General features: G+C 42.4%; 1 long non-coding RNA gene across 1 annotated transcript in view; it reads left to right on the forward strand.

The window, feature by feature from the left end:
- Window positions 1-15256, forward strand: part of LOC142061942 (uncharacterized) — a 159318-nt gene that overhangs the window by 106415 nt on the left and 37647 nt on the right. Inside the window, exon 7 of the long non-coding RNA XR_012662312.1 lies at window positions 14464-15021. This is a non-coding gene — a long non-coding RNA (uncharacterized LOC142061942). The remainder of the gene's footprint in view (window positions 1-14463; window positions 15022-15256) is intronic.

Raw genomic sequence — 15256 nt, forward strand, 5'->3', positions numbered from 1 at the left:
TAAAGAAGTTGGCACTGTCATGAAATAGCTCTTTTTCTAGCCCCTTTCCTATCTCTTCCTTAGATTGTTCTCCAGTCAGCATAGCAGGGAAATACGTGCAACATGGGCCAGTTAAATAAGGCCTAACCAGTTTTAGCTCCTGAAGCTTCAGCTAGTGCATTGGCCACAGGCTTTACAAGTTACCCTCCTCTTCTTCCTTGTATTACCTTTTGTTAGGACAGTTGGGAGTAAACAGGAGAGCAGCTGTGATGGCTGAGGCATCTAGGTCATTTACAATGAACAAAATAAGGGGACGTTGTGTTGCTTAGGTACCAGAATAATTTTTTTTTTACTGTGGCTAGTGTCTTGGGGGGGGGGAATCAAACAGAAAACCAGGCATTGTACAGTAGATGGAGGTGGCTTTTGGACTGTAAAGTATGTTTTTATTGCATCATTTATCTCAAATAAATAACTGAAGTTCAGCAACTCCTGACAGGAAATGACATGCAAACCAGCCTTGTTTTAGGCTGAAGCAGAAGCATCTATCATGTAAATTAACTCTGAACCGTGCCAGCAGGCTGCATACATTGAAGGTATAATGGGTGGATGATATATTTCGTTATCGTAGGCCTTATTTATCTACTTCAACTTTTTTTTTTTTTAAACAAGCAGCTATAGTGATAATTGCCAAATGTCTGTACAATAGAAGAGCATGATTATCTGAAGGGCTTGAGGACATCTGAAACCATAATCAAGTACTGAAAGATTAAGTGGGGGACAGTCTCAGGCCTGCTTATACATCTGTTTTTTCCATTTCTACTTAGCTTTGTTCTCCTTTTCTCTGTAAGGAGCCAACACCAAATTAAGCATGTCTGAGACCTACCTAAAAGGTGCTAAGACTTCTCTCTGTTCCCTAAATGCTATATTCCTTTATTTCCTATTTAAATCATCAGGAACTGATGGCCTAGAGGACATATCTGTATGGTACAATGAAGTGTCCTGAAGAGATACCTGAAAAATTGGCATAGCTGGTACTAGAAGCAGTTTATCTGCACTTGTCAGAAATTACTGTCATGAAACCGTATGGAAGGGGAAGTTGATACTTATTTTCAGAAACTCTAAATAAGTTGGTTTAACCCACTCATGCTCTCACACCCACATCCTCACAAACACTAGGATGTGTGTGCCCAAGATCAATTTTGTACCGCAGGGGGGATTAGATGTGCCAGCTCATCATATTCTGGAGTTCTTGTTTGATGATACTGAATTAGTTTATGGACTGGTCTTTTATACTTGTTAGGAGTCAGCAGTTATTACGTGTTGTTTTTTGATACAGAATCTTGCATAAGTCTCCATAAATCTTAAGTAAGGTTACTGCTCATTATGCATTTTGTCTTGTTTATAATATATGTTAGGAATATATACTTGTCTGTGTAGCTGTAGTCTGTTTTCCTTGTGGGCTAGCAAAAAAAGGAATGGCATATGTGATGGGATGTGACTTTGATGCCATCCTCCTTTTGTCAAAATGTAGGATCTCCCCCTGATGACTCATCTGTGCTATGGTCTTACCAGAGTGCAGGCTTCCTGCTTTTGACATGAACAGCATATTTCTCATTTCTATTTCTGGGAACAGTATCCTTTATTATCAATGCAGACAATTCTTTTAACACATCTTCTACTGTTTCACCTGGTGCTTGCACACATTCACTTCCATTCACACTTAATTCTTGCTAATCTTAATATTTCTATTACAAGTCTCTATACATCCATCAGGGCAGCTTAGATTTAGAGTAAGTAAACCTAGGCGGAATACCAAGTGACATGGCCATGGACATATATCACAGAATCAGAGAATCACAGAATGGTAGGGGTTGGAAGGGACCTCTGGAGATCATCTTGTCCAACCCCCTGCTTGAGCAGGCACACCTAGAACAGGGGGCACAGGACCGCGTCCAGGTGGGTTTTGCATATTTCCAGGGAAGGAGGCTCCACAGCCTCCCTGGGCAGCCTGTTCCACTGCTCTGGCACCCTCACAGGAAAGAAATCTTTCCTAATGTTTAAGTGGAACTTCCTGTGTTCCAACTTGTGCCCATTGCCCCTTGTCCTGTCATTGGGCACTACTGAAAAGAGCCTAATCCCATTGTCTTGACACCCACCCTTTAGATATTTATAGGTATTGATGAAATCCCCCCTCAGCCTTCTCTTCTCCAGGCTGAACAAACCCAAGTCTCTCAGCCTTTCCTCATAAGGGAGATGCTCCAGTCCCCTGATCATCCTCATAGATCTCCGCTGGACTTGCTCAAGCAGTTCCCTGTCCTTCTTAAACTGGGGGGCCCAAAACTGGACACAGTACTCCAAATGTGGTCTCACTAGGGCAGAGCAGAGAGGGAGGAATAACCTCTCTCGATCTGCTGGCCACACTGCTTTTAATGCAGCCCAGGATACCATTGGCCTTCTTGGCCACCAGGGCACAGTGGTGGCTCAGGGTCAGCTTGTTGTCCACCAGCACTCCCAGGTCCTTCTCTGCAGAGCCGCTTTCCAGCAGTTCAGCCCCCAGCCTGTGCTGGTGCCTGGGGTTGCTCCTCCGCAGGGGCAGGACCTTGCACTTGCTCTTGCTGAATTGCATCAAGTTCCCCTCGGCCCATCTCTCCAGCCTGTCCAGGTCTCGCTGGATGGCAGCACAGCCTTCTGGGGTATCAGCCACTCTTCCCAGCTTGGTGTTATCAGCAAACTTGCTGAGGTTACACTCTATCCCATCATCCAGGTCATTGATGAATGTGTTGAACAGGACTGGACCCAGCACAGACCCCTGGGGAGCACCACTACTTACAGGCTTCCATCCAGATTCTGCCCCTTTGATCATGACCCTCTGAGCTCTGCCATTTAGCCAGATCTCAGTCCACCTCACTGTCCGCTCATCCAACCCACACTTCCTTAGCTTGTCTGTGAGTATGCTACGGGAGACAGTGTCGAATGCCTTACTGAAGTCGAGATGGACCACATCCACTGCTCTCCCTTCATCAACCCAGTCAGTCATGCCATCACAGAAGGCTACCAGGTTGGTCAAGCGTCATCTTCCCTTGGTGAATCCATGTTGACTACTTCTGATAACCTTCTTGTCCCCTACATGCCTGGAGATGACCTCCAGGATGAACTGCTCCGTATCCTTTCTGGTGTTGGAGGTGAGGGTGACTGGCCTATAGTTCCCCAGGTCGTCCTTATATATCTGCTTATTGTCTGAGAATAAGTCCTAACTCAGCTTGAAACAGTTTGGAACCATGAATTTTCCTGGTCATGGTTTCAAAGCTGTTGCTCTTACAAGGTCAACAGATCAGCAAGAGACTAGCCCAGGCTTACCAGGTCATTATACAGTTACAGTGGACTAGCTTGGACAACTACCTTTGTTCTCAGGGTGTTTCAGTTTGTTTTTCTGTAAGTTTTCCCTGCTGTGCATATATTCTCCAGACAGTGCATGGCTTGTAGCCTCATAGGTGCTCATCAACACTTTCACAGTTCTCAAACAGCAAATCAAGCAAAAAGGGTGCGTTTCCTCCATAGCTCAGCCAACCTCACAGCTCAGTCACTGAACTGATGTGCAGCATTACTGGCTGCACAGTCACTTTGTGAACTGAGTTAATACAGCAGCTAGTTAAAGATCAGTCATCAAAAGCAGCAGTTTCTTTACAGCAGTACAGACCTATATTTTGCATGCCCTATCAATGGTTAGCAAACACAACACTGTGTCAATCTAAAACTCTCTAATACAGATGTGTGCAGAGTTGCATTTCAGTGAATTATACAACATTAAGTGTATCCTCCACTTCTGCCCTTTTAAATTGTATGTTGTAGGTTTTAGAAAAGTGTTCCAAAATCATGTCTTCTTGTTTGTGCAGTAGTTCAGAAACAATAGCAATCACCCGTCCTAAGGCAAGCAAGAAATGTTGATATCTGCATTAGAAGGGAGTAAAGCTCACTGCTTTGAAACATGACGAGAGTGAAAGAAGACAGCTGGAATTAACAGTTTCACTGACCCATTCATAAATTACTTGAAGGAATGTCCAGAGAGACCTTGATTTAAAAGGTGACCAAAATGACCACAGGGAGCTGTTACAAATTCTCAAAAGTGAGTAAATCTGTATTAAGTGAGTTAATAGCATCATGAGCTTGACATCACAAGGCTGCTATTATATCCAAAAAAACTAAAGCAAATCAAAGTCAGGTCTGATATTAAATTTAGGAGGAGTGACTTCCAGTACTAGATCAATCTGTCCTGTGTTACAGCTATCTGTTTCAAGTTTATCTACAGTGCCTGCCAGTGGTATCTTTTATATGGTGACCATTACTATACCAATTTCAATGGGATTACGTAGGTATGACTGTAATTGCACATGGTAAATCACACAGAAAGATTCAAACTAACTGGTAGAATCTTATTCATCAAGAGAAGTACTGTATTTCTCATGTGGGTCCTTTGGTTACTGATAGCATGTAGAACCACGTGGTATTGAATCTGAGTTATTCGATACTGTGAGTTAGGGGTTCAGAATTGGACTCTAGCAACAAATTAATTTCTGTGTACAGGTAATTTTCAGTGCTTTTGGTCAATATGCTTTATGTTGACTTTGGGGTCAAGAAATATGACTTTTCCTTGAAAAAAGTAATTTGCCATTATGGTAAACAACTGAAAGAAATTTAGTATTTAAAATCAGTATCTTTAAATTATTACTGAAAGCATTAATTTTACATAAATTCTAATGTGCCCATTTATTATTATTGTTACTCCTTGCTACTCCATAGACTGCCTAGCAATTTCAGAGCAAAAATTCCAAGTTGTATTGCAAACTATAGCCTGTCTGCTGCATCTGTGAAGTGGCAGAAGATCTGACTCCCTGTGTATGGAAGTACATGCGTAAACATAGAGATTAATTTACTGTTGAAGAGCAGCCTCTGTTAAAATATATATACACACAACAGCTGTTAAATTGTACCCAGCTTTATTATTTACTGATATTAAAAAAGTGAGAGACAATTATTATCCAATTATGCGGCATGAGTATTCAGAGATACTGATGTGATTATCTAGGCTGTGACAGAATATGATGTCTAATAGTCTTAATTCTCTTAAAAAAAAAAAAATAACAAAAAAGCACTTCTCTTTTGGGCCTTGGCTGTGCAAGAACATAGCAGCTCTAGCAGACTCAAGCTCCTTGCACTGCTCTAAGGCAGTGGTTCAGTTCAGTGAGGAACACAAGTGCTTACTGAATCATCACAGTTACCTTCTGGTGCTGAAGAGAGGAATTGGAATTGCCCCAAATTGGTGGGCAGACCTCTCCTAGTATGAGGAACTCTTCAGTTGCTATAAGGTCGTAGTAAGAAGAGAAGCAAATGACTTTCTTTTGTTCTTTGGCAGTCACCATGCTGTTCAGGGAACAGCACCAGGCCAGCCCAGCTTACATTGTCCTTTCAGAAGTAGCTGAAAGGCTTTAGTAGCTCAGTGACACTGGAACAAAAGGTCTCCCTCCCCTTTCCTACTATTATGTTTCTTTCTTCACCTTCAGATTCTCTGTCATGCAGTCCTATCTTCTCCCTTTGTCCAGTGCTTTACTTAATTTAATCCAACTTGCTTACACTTTTCTGTAGTTGTCTCGCAGTCTTGAAAACTGAATCATCATGTTGGGAGTCCAACAAACACTACTTTTGGGTGTATATGGGTGGAGGGGAGTGAGGAGGAAGAGAGGGAGCCACCCTTTTAAGCTGTGGGGGTCCAGTCACACCATCTCAAGTAACTATTGAGTTTTTAGGACTTCTCTGAGAGGCTCAGACTGCACAGCAGCCAATGTGCCTGTTCTTCTAGAAGGTGATGCAGAAATAGGTCAGACATCCCTCTAGAGCTTCAGAGATCAAATGACCAGTGAAGGTCCTAACTCTGTGTCTCTCACAGAGTAGTTCAGTTACGCCCTGAGCTGAAAACTGTCATCTAGATTTGTCATCGAGTCTGATCAAGACATGATACTTTCTTTGCCCTTTCCAGGACATGTTCTCTACACAGAGATAAAAGCTGAGACAGACTCTTCCACAAGGTCTCCTTAGAGGTGATGGACAGGAGCTAGTGAACCAGAATGAGGAGGGAGTAAGAAAACATGCTATTCAGTTCATCTTGTTATACCACAAAGGTAGGTGTTTGTGACTTGAAGTGCTGAGAGATCCCCAATTAATCCTTTCTCCACATGCACTTCGAATTTTAACGTAATATGTGTTATAAATAAATGCAGTGAATAGTGATTGAAAAACTTAGGGCTTTGCAGTAAGAAAATGCAACCTATCCACTTCCCATTTAAAATCTTGCTTCTAGAGTTCCTCTCTGCTCATTAAGAATCCAGACGCAGTATTTTATTTCAGCTCACAGTCTTAAACAGCAACTGCTGCACATCTCACTTTATGGAGAACAGATCTCCTTAAGCAAAGAAAACTTTTTTGTTTTTGTTTTGGTCAAGGTGGCTGATAAGAGGAGCTGTGCTGACATCTACCTGCACTTCTCAAAAGCATTTGATTTTGTACCACATGACAATTCCAATTAAAAAAACCTAGAAATATGCAAAATTAATGTAGTGCATAATAAATATATTACAATTGGCTGATGGATTTCAAAAAAAGAATTGTAAATGAGGAATCATCATCCACAGAGGGGTTTTCCAGCAGGATTCCACTGGGATCTTTTCCAGCCTAATACAATTCAGAGATCTTATTGATGGTTCAGAAGTGAGGAAACCAGCACCTGTAAAATTTGCAGAGGATTTGGTATTAGTAAGAGTAAATAGTAGTAAAGTTGGATTAGTCTGACAGATCAATCTAGTTCATTTGTGAAGTGGGTCATCTTTAACTAGCACAAATGCTAAAGTAGCCAAATGCAAAATTGTCTGTTTGGGAACAAGGGCGATAGGCTACACACGCGGAGTGGGTAGTTGCTTCCAGCGAAACGGTGACCCTGAAAGGAGTTAGAAGTCAGGGTGGCTAACTGGCTGAACAAGAGCTCTCAGTGTGATGCTGTCACTGAAAACTAATGTGACCTTAGATGGACTAAGCAGAAACTTTTTGAATCAGATTGGGAAAGCAGAGAGTATGACTCTACATAGTGTGCTCTTACGGAGTCTTGAATGAGATCATTAAAAGCATCCCTGATTTGGGGATCAAGCCTGTACTGTGGGAGGTGGAAAAACTGCACAGCATGGGCCTCTGAACATGGTATGCTGAAGTGAAGACACCAGAGGAAGTTTTCTGTCACCAGAAACCTGTCTGAGTTGCAGCCTTCCTTGACATGATATGATGTGTATTTAAGTGGTAACATCCAAGTTGCTGTGTGCTTTTGCACTGAAGTGTCAGTCCCAGCTAGGGAAGAATGAACAAAACTGTCCAGCATCGAATATAATGATGCTGAATAATAGAAATGGTGAAATCATGATGCTTAATCTGATTCCTATGTTAGAAAACTCAAGCCCATTGCTTGTTTGAAGGAGTGGGGAAGAATATAAAAAAATGGATGGGGAAGAAAAACGTACTAAACTAAATAATTCATTGCATTACTTTACTAATCAGCCACCTGAGGGGATAACAAATGTATTTTGAGCCTTTTCCTGCTCAGCACTGGCTTCACTGGTTAATACTTTCATTTCCATGCTAGTGCATTTCTATTGAGTTTACAATATATATGCTGAAGAAAACACTACAGTTAGTAACAAAACTCAAGTGTATTTTTGTACCTCCTGAGATCTGTATCCCACTCAGTCTTCTGGGACTATACTTGTAAAATTGGGAAAAGAACACTTCCTAAATATATGGCCTTCCCTCCCTCCCTTCCTTCTTTCCTCCCTCCCTCCCTTCCTCCCTCCCTCCCTCCCTCCCTCCCTTCCTTCCTTCCTCCCTCCCTCCCTCCCTCCCTCCCTCCCTCCCTCCCTTCCTTCCTTCCTTCCTTCCTTCCTTCCTTCCTTCCTTCCTTCCTTCCTTCCTTCCTTCCTTCCTTCCTTCCTTCCTTCCTTCCTTCCCTCCTTCCTTCCTTCCCTCCTTCCTTCCTTCCTTCCTTCCTTCCTTCCTTCCTTCCTTCCTTCCTTCCTTCCTTCCTTCCTTCCTTCCTTCCTTCCTTCCTTCCTTCCTTCCTTCCTTCCTTCCTTCCTTCCTTCCTTCCTTCCTTCCTTCCTTCCTTCCTTCCTTCCTTCCTTCCTTCCTTCCTTCCCTCCCCTTCCTTCCTTCCCTCCCCTTCCTTCCTTTCCTTCCTTTCCTTCCCTCCCTCCCTTTCTTTTCATCTCAACCATCTCACACTTCTCAGTCTTAAATATTTAAGTGACCTTAATTTGATCTTTGATGTTTAGATTTAGAGTGATGCTGTTGAAGCCTACTCCCATGTGGAGAGCCTGGCAGTAAGGCGGCTGTGTTACTAAGTATTTCAGAGACCTGCAGAATTTCTTTCTCTCCTGTTGAAAAGATTTTGAATAACCATAGCAACAGTAAAACCTGCTGTGAATCTTGCAGCACGAAGTGTTGCAGATAGCTACTCCTAGGGATCAAGGAGTTAGTCAAGGGTATCTCTTCTGTGCGGTGTTGTTCCCCCCCCCCCATTTCTCCTAGGCTGATACTGGAGAGATCAACATAAAAACAAGTGAACAGTTTCTGACAAATAGCTTATACTGCAATTTTCTTCTGTTCTTGTTTTCTCTGATTGCTCATGCATTGGCTGTGGATTTTTTTCTATGACTTATTTAAAAGAAATCAGTATGAAATGTTTAATTATTAATATTGGGTATTCAAAGCAAACCACATAAATGGTTGAAGAAGCATATGTATTTTGTGGAGAGTGAAAAGGGACTTCCAGCTCATACAAAATGATTTGCCTGGCTTAATTAGATCCCGTAATTAGATCGGGGAGTTCAGTGGGAATGTGACTGACCTCATGAGGGAAAAAAATCACATGTATGCTAAGGTTCCCAAAAATCAGCTGAGCTAGGTACTCTTTTAGCCTACAGCGAACACAAAATGTTTTGGTGTAACTTTAATCTTTTGGCTGTGAGGTAAGTTGAGCTCTCTCGCATTTGCCTTGAACTGAGAGCCAGTATTTGAACACTCAGTGGGACTCAGGTGCTGTGTGGCAGCTTAAGTCTGAACTGACTCTGTGTCTAAGTCTTTAGATTCAACCCTTATGGTTTTTAAAATAAGAGTTGGAACAGGTTCCGGAGTTGGAAAGCACCTTCAAATTATTATTATTATTATTATGCTATCCAGCCAGCTTGTTTCAGTCTTACCATCACAGGTGACAGCAAGTTCTGCATTAAGATGTAGGTTTGTGAGTCCAGATGACGTTTATTGCCTGTCTCATGGCTTCAGCTGAATTTCTCTGGTATAAAATATACATGACTGAATTCAAGAATTAGTTGGTTGTGTCCTAATAGAAATGTCTTAATTTTAAAATGTCTAATTCTATATTCTGTATAGACTGAAGTCTTGCAACAGGTGCTCCTGCCTGTCCTCCAAACCAGCAATATCATATGTCATCACATCCAATCCTACTTGCTGAGGTTGGGTTCAGCATATATATATACAGCCTCTGCTTATGGCCCAACTTGCCTTTGCTTGATTCAGTATGTAGTGGAAACTCAGGTCTGCCAGCAAAGCCCTGGCAGAGGTGCCGGAGTGGACACAGAAATGAAAATAATTACTTATAAACATATTGTAAAACGTCCCTCACTGTGGCAAGGAAAGCTTGCATTCCGTTGTTGAAAAGTCTGCTTGTTTGTCTGTCTCCAGTATAAATGAAGTAAAACATATTACCCACCGCATGATAGATAGGTACTCTGTCTAACAGGCTGTTGGTCAATCTTTTCTGTACCCAGCAGTAGGAACTCCCTTTAAAGCAACCCAGTGGCCAATGGAAATGGGTTTGGATGTAGGAAAGACCTGTGTGCTATGAAATATGGAATATTGATGTACATGTGCACCGTGAAAGGACGTGCATGACAGGACAAGAGGCAATGGGCACAAACTGCACAGAGAGACTGTTGGATCAGAATCCTTGGAGATATTAAAAAGCCATCTGGACATGGTCCAGCTTTAGGTGGCCCTGCTTGAGCAGGGGGAGCAGATCAGATGACCTCCAGAGGTCCCCTCCAACCTCAACCATTCTGTGATTCTGTGATTCTGTGCTGGTAAAACTTTCATGGCCTGTAGTTGTTGACTCAGAATAAAATCTGAGAGTCTGGTATGTGGCTTCTGGTGTTTGCAAGTCTGGCATCTCTGGTAGAAGGCAGAGACCAAAACCTAATATTCCCTGTTGCATTTCAACTTGCAAGTCTCTTAGCCTTTCTACAGTTGTGCCACAGGTATATGAATACTTACTTTGCTATGATACTCTAAACTTCATCAGAGAGCTGTGTAAAGTGTCTGGAGATCTGCAGATTACAGGCACTACGACAGTGACTGTTCTGTGTTATGCTGTGCCAAAAGTTTTCATGCTGGTGAAACCAGTATGTGGGCATTCACTTAGAGACAAGAAAGTGTTTATTTTTCTGCTTATGGCATCCATTTCCATAAAAAAAAAAAAAAAGGTGCTATTAAAAATAAACACTGTTGCTGTGCTGAGAATTTTAATTGGAGTTGTATCTGCCCAACTCTTCCACGGATTTTAAAATGCATATCTGTGCTTGTCTGTATATTTGCTTATGCTCCTAAACTTCATCACCTTGTACTCACACGGAAAAGAGAAGCTCAAAATTCAGCCCATCCACCCCTTTCTTTGCAGGCTGGGAGGGTGGGTGAACATTTCATCTGCCACCAGAGAGCACTGTAACTATACGCTCCAGCCAGCCGGGCTGGTTTCCTGGGCAGGTGCTGCCTGATGCAGCCTGCTTCTTTCATGAGCTTTCCCTTCGAGCTGGTAGCAGTAGGAGGGTTCTTGAAGCAGACCCTGTGCGGGACAGCTCTGTGCCTGCTTTGCCTCCACTGTCTTTCTTGCTCCGAGTCCACGCTGACATGGGCTGAGTCACGCCCTCGCAAGTGCCAGGCAAGAAGGAGCTCTGCCTTGTCAAAGGGCAACTGACCACTTCCACAGCCCTTTGCGTTAAGGCTGAAACCGGCGTGTATGGCTTGAATGAATCTGGCTGCAGGCTGGGAAAATGGCATTGCTGTCATTCTGTCCTTGCACTGCTAGCCCTCACTGTTGCTCAAACACAAGGAAAAAGGGCAACGCAGCAGCTGCCCCAAACAGGGCATTGCGACACCCTGCTCCCTCTCTCTACAAGGCCTGTCCTCAAAACAACTCCATTTACATTTGAAGCAAATGTTCTTTATTTGTCATTAACTCAAATCTTGTTACTTCTGTTTCAGACCCGAAGAAGAACTCGTGTGTTCCTGTAAACTGCTTTGCGTTTTTCTGCCTTTATTTTGCATATAACCATGGCCTCACTTATGTCCTGCAGCAACATGGCTGCAGCAAAGCTACCAATGCCTTGAGTCCTTGCGCAGCGGAGGAGCATAGCACTGCTGGGATGTTCTGTGATCATTCATGTGGTTTGCGTGCACTTGGTCTGACTGAAACCACTGCACTATACATGCCTGATAATTACGTTGAAATTGGATGTTTCCTTTTTTTAGGGATAGGAAAGAACTTTGTAGATGGTACAGCTACCTGTCCCTGAAACAAACATACCTGCAGATGTGAAGACAGCATTTAGGTGCTCCTTCTGGGAAGGCTGCCAGACCAAATTATATTCATCCTTAGTTTTATGCCTAATTGCTGTGGGATATTCACCACTGAATGAAAGTAGTGTTGGAGATCCCAAGAACACCACACCAGAGCATCATTCTTTGTCCATTTTCTGACTGAGCTTTTCTCGTAGTTACAGGCAGTGTCAAAGGGCTTCCTCCATCTCCTTGGCAGCAGGGTAGCAAGGGGCTGAAGTGTAAGGATTCCTCAGTTCTCATGCCTGGGAATAAAATATACATGAGAATGTGACAGAGGGGTGAGCTGGCTGACTATAGCCTCTTTTTTTCTGCAGTAACTCCAGTGCTGTTTCTGGGCAATGCTGGCTCAGCTTCTCAGAGTAGTGACCTACTGCCTTGTGGGGACCAGCTGTTGTCAGAGCTATTATTTCAGAGTCAGTGCATACTTGGGCAGCATCTCTTATATCTTGGTGTTGTAGCACCACAGTAGGAGATGCAGCTCCTATGGATGGAGACACTCATGGTACAGGGTCTTCAGGGAACAGCATTAGGGGGCATCCTAATGCTGCTGCTCATTCAGTAATGTATAGGTTAAAACAGCCAGCCAGTGCTGGGATGGTAGTCCTGTCCTGAGTCAGATGGAAGAGAATTATCCCTTAAATAAGTCCTGTGAGTTGAGGCAGCATCCTCCTGTTTCCTGCAGCCCTCCCTTCCAGGTAACTCCAGGACCAAATCCAGGTTAATTTATAGGCTCTGACAAGATCTTAGAGCAAGAATGATAGCAAGGTTGCAAAGCACAGCCTATCATTTAGTATCTAAAGTGCCAATTTTCTGACAAAGTGTGTAATCTAATACAGTGTTGTATGGTGCCTGTGTTTGGTAGGGAACCTCTGTAAATCACCTCATTAAGAAGGGGAGAGATTGAGTTCTTATATGGGTAATGACAAGAAGAAAAGCAAACAATTCAGGCACAAATTGCCATTCTTTACCCCAACAGAGTTAAACAGGACAGAAAAATACAATCTGCCTGAAATCCAACATACATTTTTTACCCTGTCTCATAGCAATGTATAGTTCCTGTTTGCTTCCCCCTCCTCAGGGCTGAGAGAGCTTTACAAGCAGGCACATGCACACATATCCCCACAAAAAGCGTTTTGAGGGAAATTCTTTCTGTTTTGCAGTGTCCCTTGCTGGCAGGGTTGAAAATAGCTTTATCTAAATCTCAAGTTTCAGGAAGGGTTTTAAGATTATGCTGTGAGGGTATCATGAAGGGGATTTGTCCTACTGGCTAAGCCAGGGCTAGGTCTCTTCAGGACTTGCAGGCTCTGATGGCAAAATGGCATATTGGAAAAAGGCATGAAAAACTATTTCTGATTGACTGCAGGCTGAGTCCCAAGCCTGATGAAATGGCTAAAAATCCCACTGTGGTGTCTGATGACTCTCAAAGAAGTTGGGTGATTAGGGGGAGGAGGAGAGGTTGAGATTTGCTCTGATTAATTTATTCATACGTATAACTTGCAAGCTTAAATTAGGAGCCTTATCTTCTATATAGTTAATGGACTGCATAGAGCACCTGCTGAAGAAGGCAGAAAGCCCAGGGTTGGATCATGTGGAGCTGATGTAGACTAGAAACAGTAGCAGGCATTAACTCAAATGTTGAAAATAACCCTGATGGACAGGTTGCAAACAGGTCCCTTCCATTGTGGTATTTACCTGTAATGTCATGTAGTTCAGCCTCAAAGATGTGCAGAAATCCCATTCTCCTCCACAGTTATTTGCAAACTTTGGCAGAGCGCACTATTAGTTGCTGTGCCATCAGTGAATGCAGATTCCCATATGACTTTGAGAGCAAGGAAAATCTTGGAAGAGGGGATCTTTTTGAGTATCACCATGCTCTCACTCAGTTATTCAGGTAGAAAAACATGAACGAACAGCAGTGCAAGGCCTAGGAAATTTCATTTGCGAGAATACTTACAACACAGCTTTGGTCTACTTGCCTTCTGCATTGTTGATGGTGATAGCAATATTGCATGAAAACCAGAAAGTGAAGTAGGTGGGTTAAATTAATTCTTCACCACAGCAAAGTGCAGGAACTTAAACAAAACAAAACAAAAGCATGGGAAAGGTGAACAGCAACATGGATATTTTGTCATTTGTGTCTTTTCAAAATCTGCTAGAATCACAGGAAAAAATAGTTTTAAATGATACGGGGGTGTTCCTCAGCTTAGAACTCCACTGTCAACCCAATGGAATCTATGAGCCATTTTTATTCTTCTGGCCCATTTTATTATTCTTCTGCTTTCAAATAACATACCACTCTAACAAATCTAAGCAGGGAACTTATTTCTCATCACGCTCAGAAGCTTAGAAATCTAAACATTTAAACTAAAACCATCCTCAGTCTTCAGAGATGCTAAGAGTTGAAAGTAAGTCTAACTGTAGCCATTGATTTCACATAACTGACCCTATAGGTAACAGTAGAATACCTTATTAGTAGGACATGGCTAGAATAATGGTTAGGTGATATTTTTAACACTTTTTCAGATATTTCATGATGATACAGAAAAATGTTTTTTTTGCATAGCAAATAAATTGTATATTTTCAAAGGGAAGTGACCATCTCTTTGCGTGAGGAAGGCAAAGTAATACAGTTTTGGTATCAGTACATTTCCCTGGGATCTCAGACTAAAATAATTTATTCACATTAATCATAAGTTAAGCCAAGCTGGGTGAGGTGAGTGTAAGGTAAGTCATGGACTATCCTTGTACATTGTTTTGCAGATGGAGAGTGAAAGACACAGGAACACAGGCCGAGACTTTCAAATGAGGACATTATACTTTAATCGTTTAGTTTTGGGTGCTCATCTTCAGAGAATTCAGTAGAAGATTTCAGGACTACTGATCATGCCCAGCTACAGCAGAAGTGAAGGATATTTTCTCCAGAAATACAGTGGCCATTTTATCAACTAAAATTGGTGCATCTGAAATTGGAGCCCACCTTTGACAATCAGCTTCACAGGCTTTTATCTTAAAGAGAGACTGCCAAGACTGCGTGTAATCAGAATCTCTGAAAAAAAACCCCTCTTACTTAGTGACAGAACTGTTTTCTCTAGCACCACTGAAGATAAATATGTGAACAGTAACAAATAATTTCACAGTGAACGGGACTAAGATCTCCTGGATTTCCACCCCTTGTGACTTCACTGAAGTATCTCTCACTCACTCCCAAAACAGGAAATCCCTTTCAAGACTCTCTAGGAAATTGAATCTGCATCCAGATTTGCCAAATTCAGTCTTTCAATAATTCTACATTAAGCTGCCAAAGTACCAACATATGTGGTAAGTCTCCACTGAAATAAGAGGTTTTAATCTTGTTCACAGACCCGGGGAAAATATTGCCTGTGGTTATGTTACTCCATAGTGGCAGGTAATTCAGAATAAAACCAGATTAGTTTACTATGGAAGATACTCTTCAGGGAAGAACAAAAGCTACCTCTTGGGAGTGTATATCAGCACTAATTTCAAGAGCTGGATGTAGGCTGCCCAACTGGAGGGGTCTTAGCTCTCACTTTAC

The sequence above is a fragment of the Phalacrocorax aristotelis genome, chromosome 9 (genome assembly GCF_949628215.1).
Source record: "Phalacrocorax aristotelis chromosome 9, bGulAri2.1, whole genome shotgun sequence".
In the NCBI taxonomy this organism is placed as follows: Eukaryota; Metazoa; Chordata; class Aves; order Suliformes; family Phalacrocoracidae; genus Phalacrocorax; species Phalacrocorax aristotelis.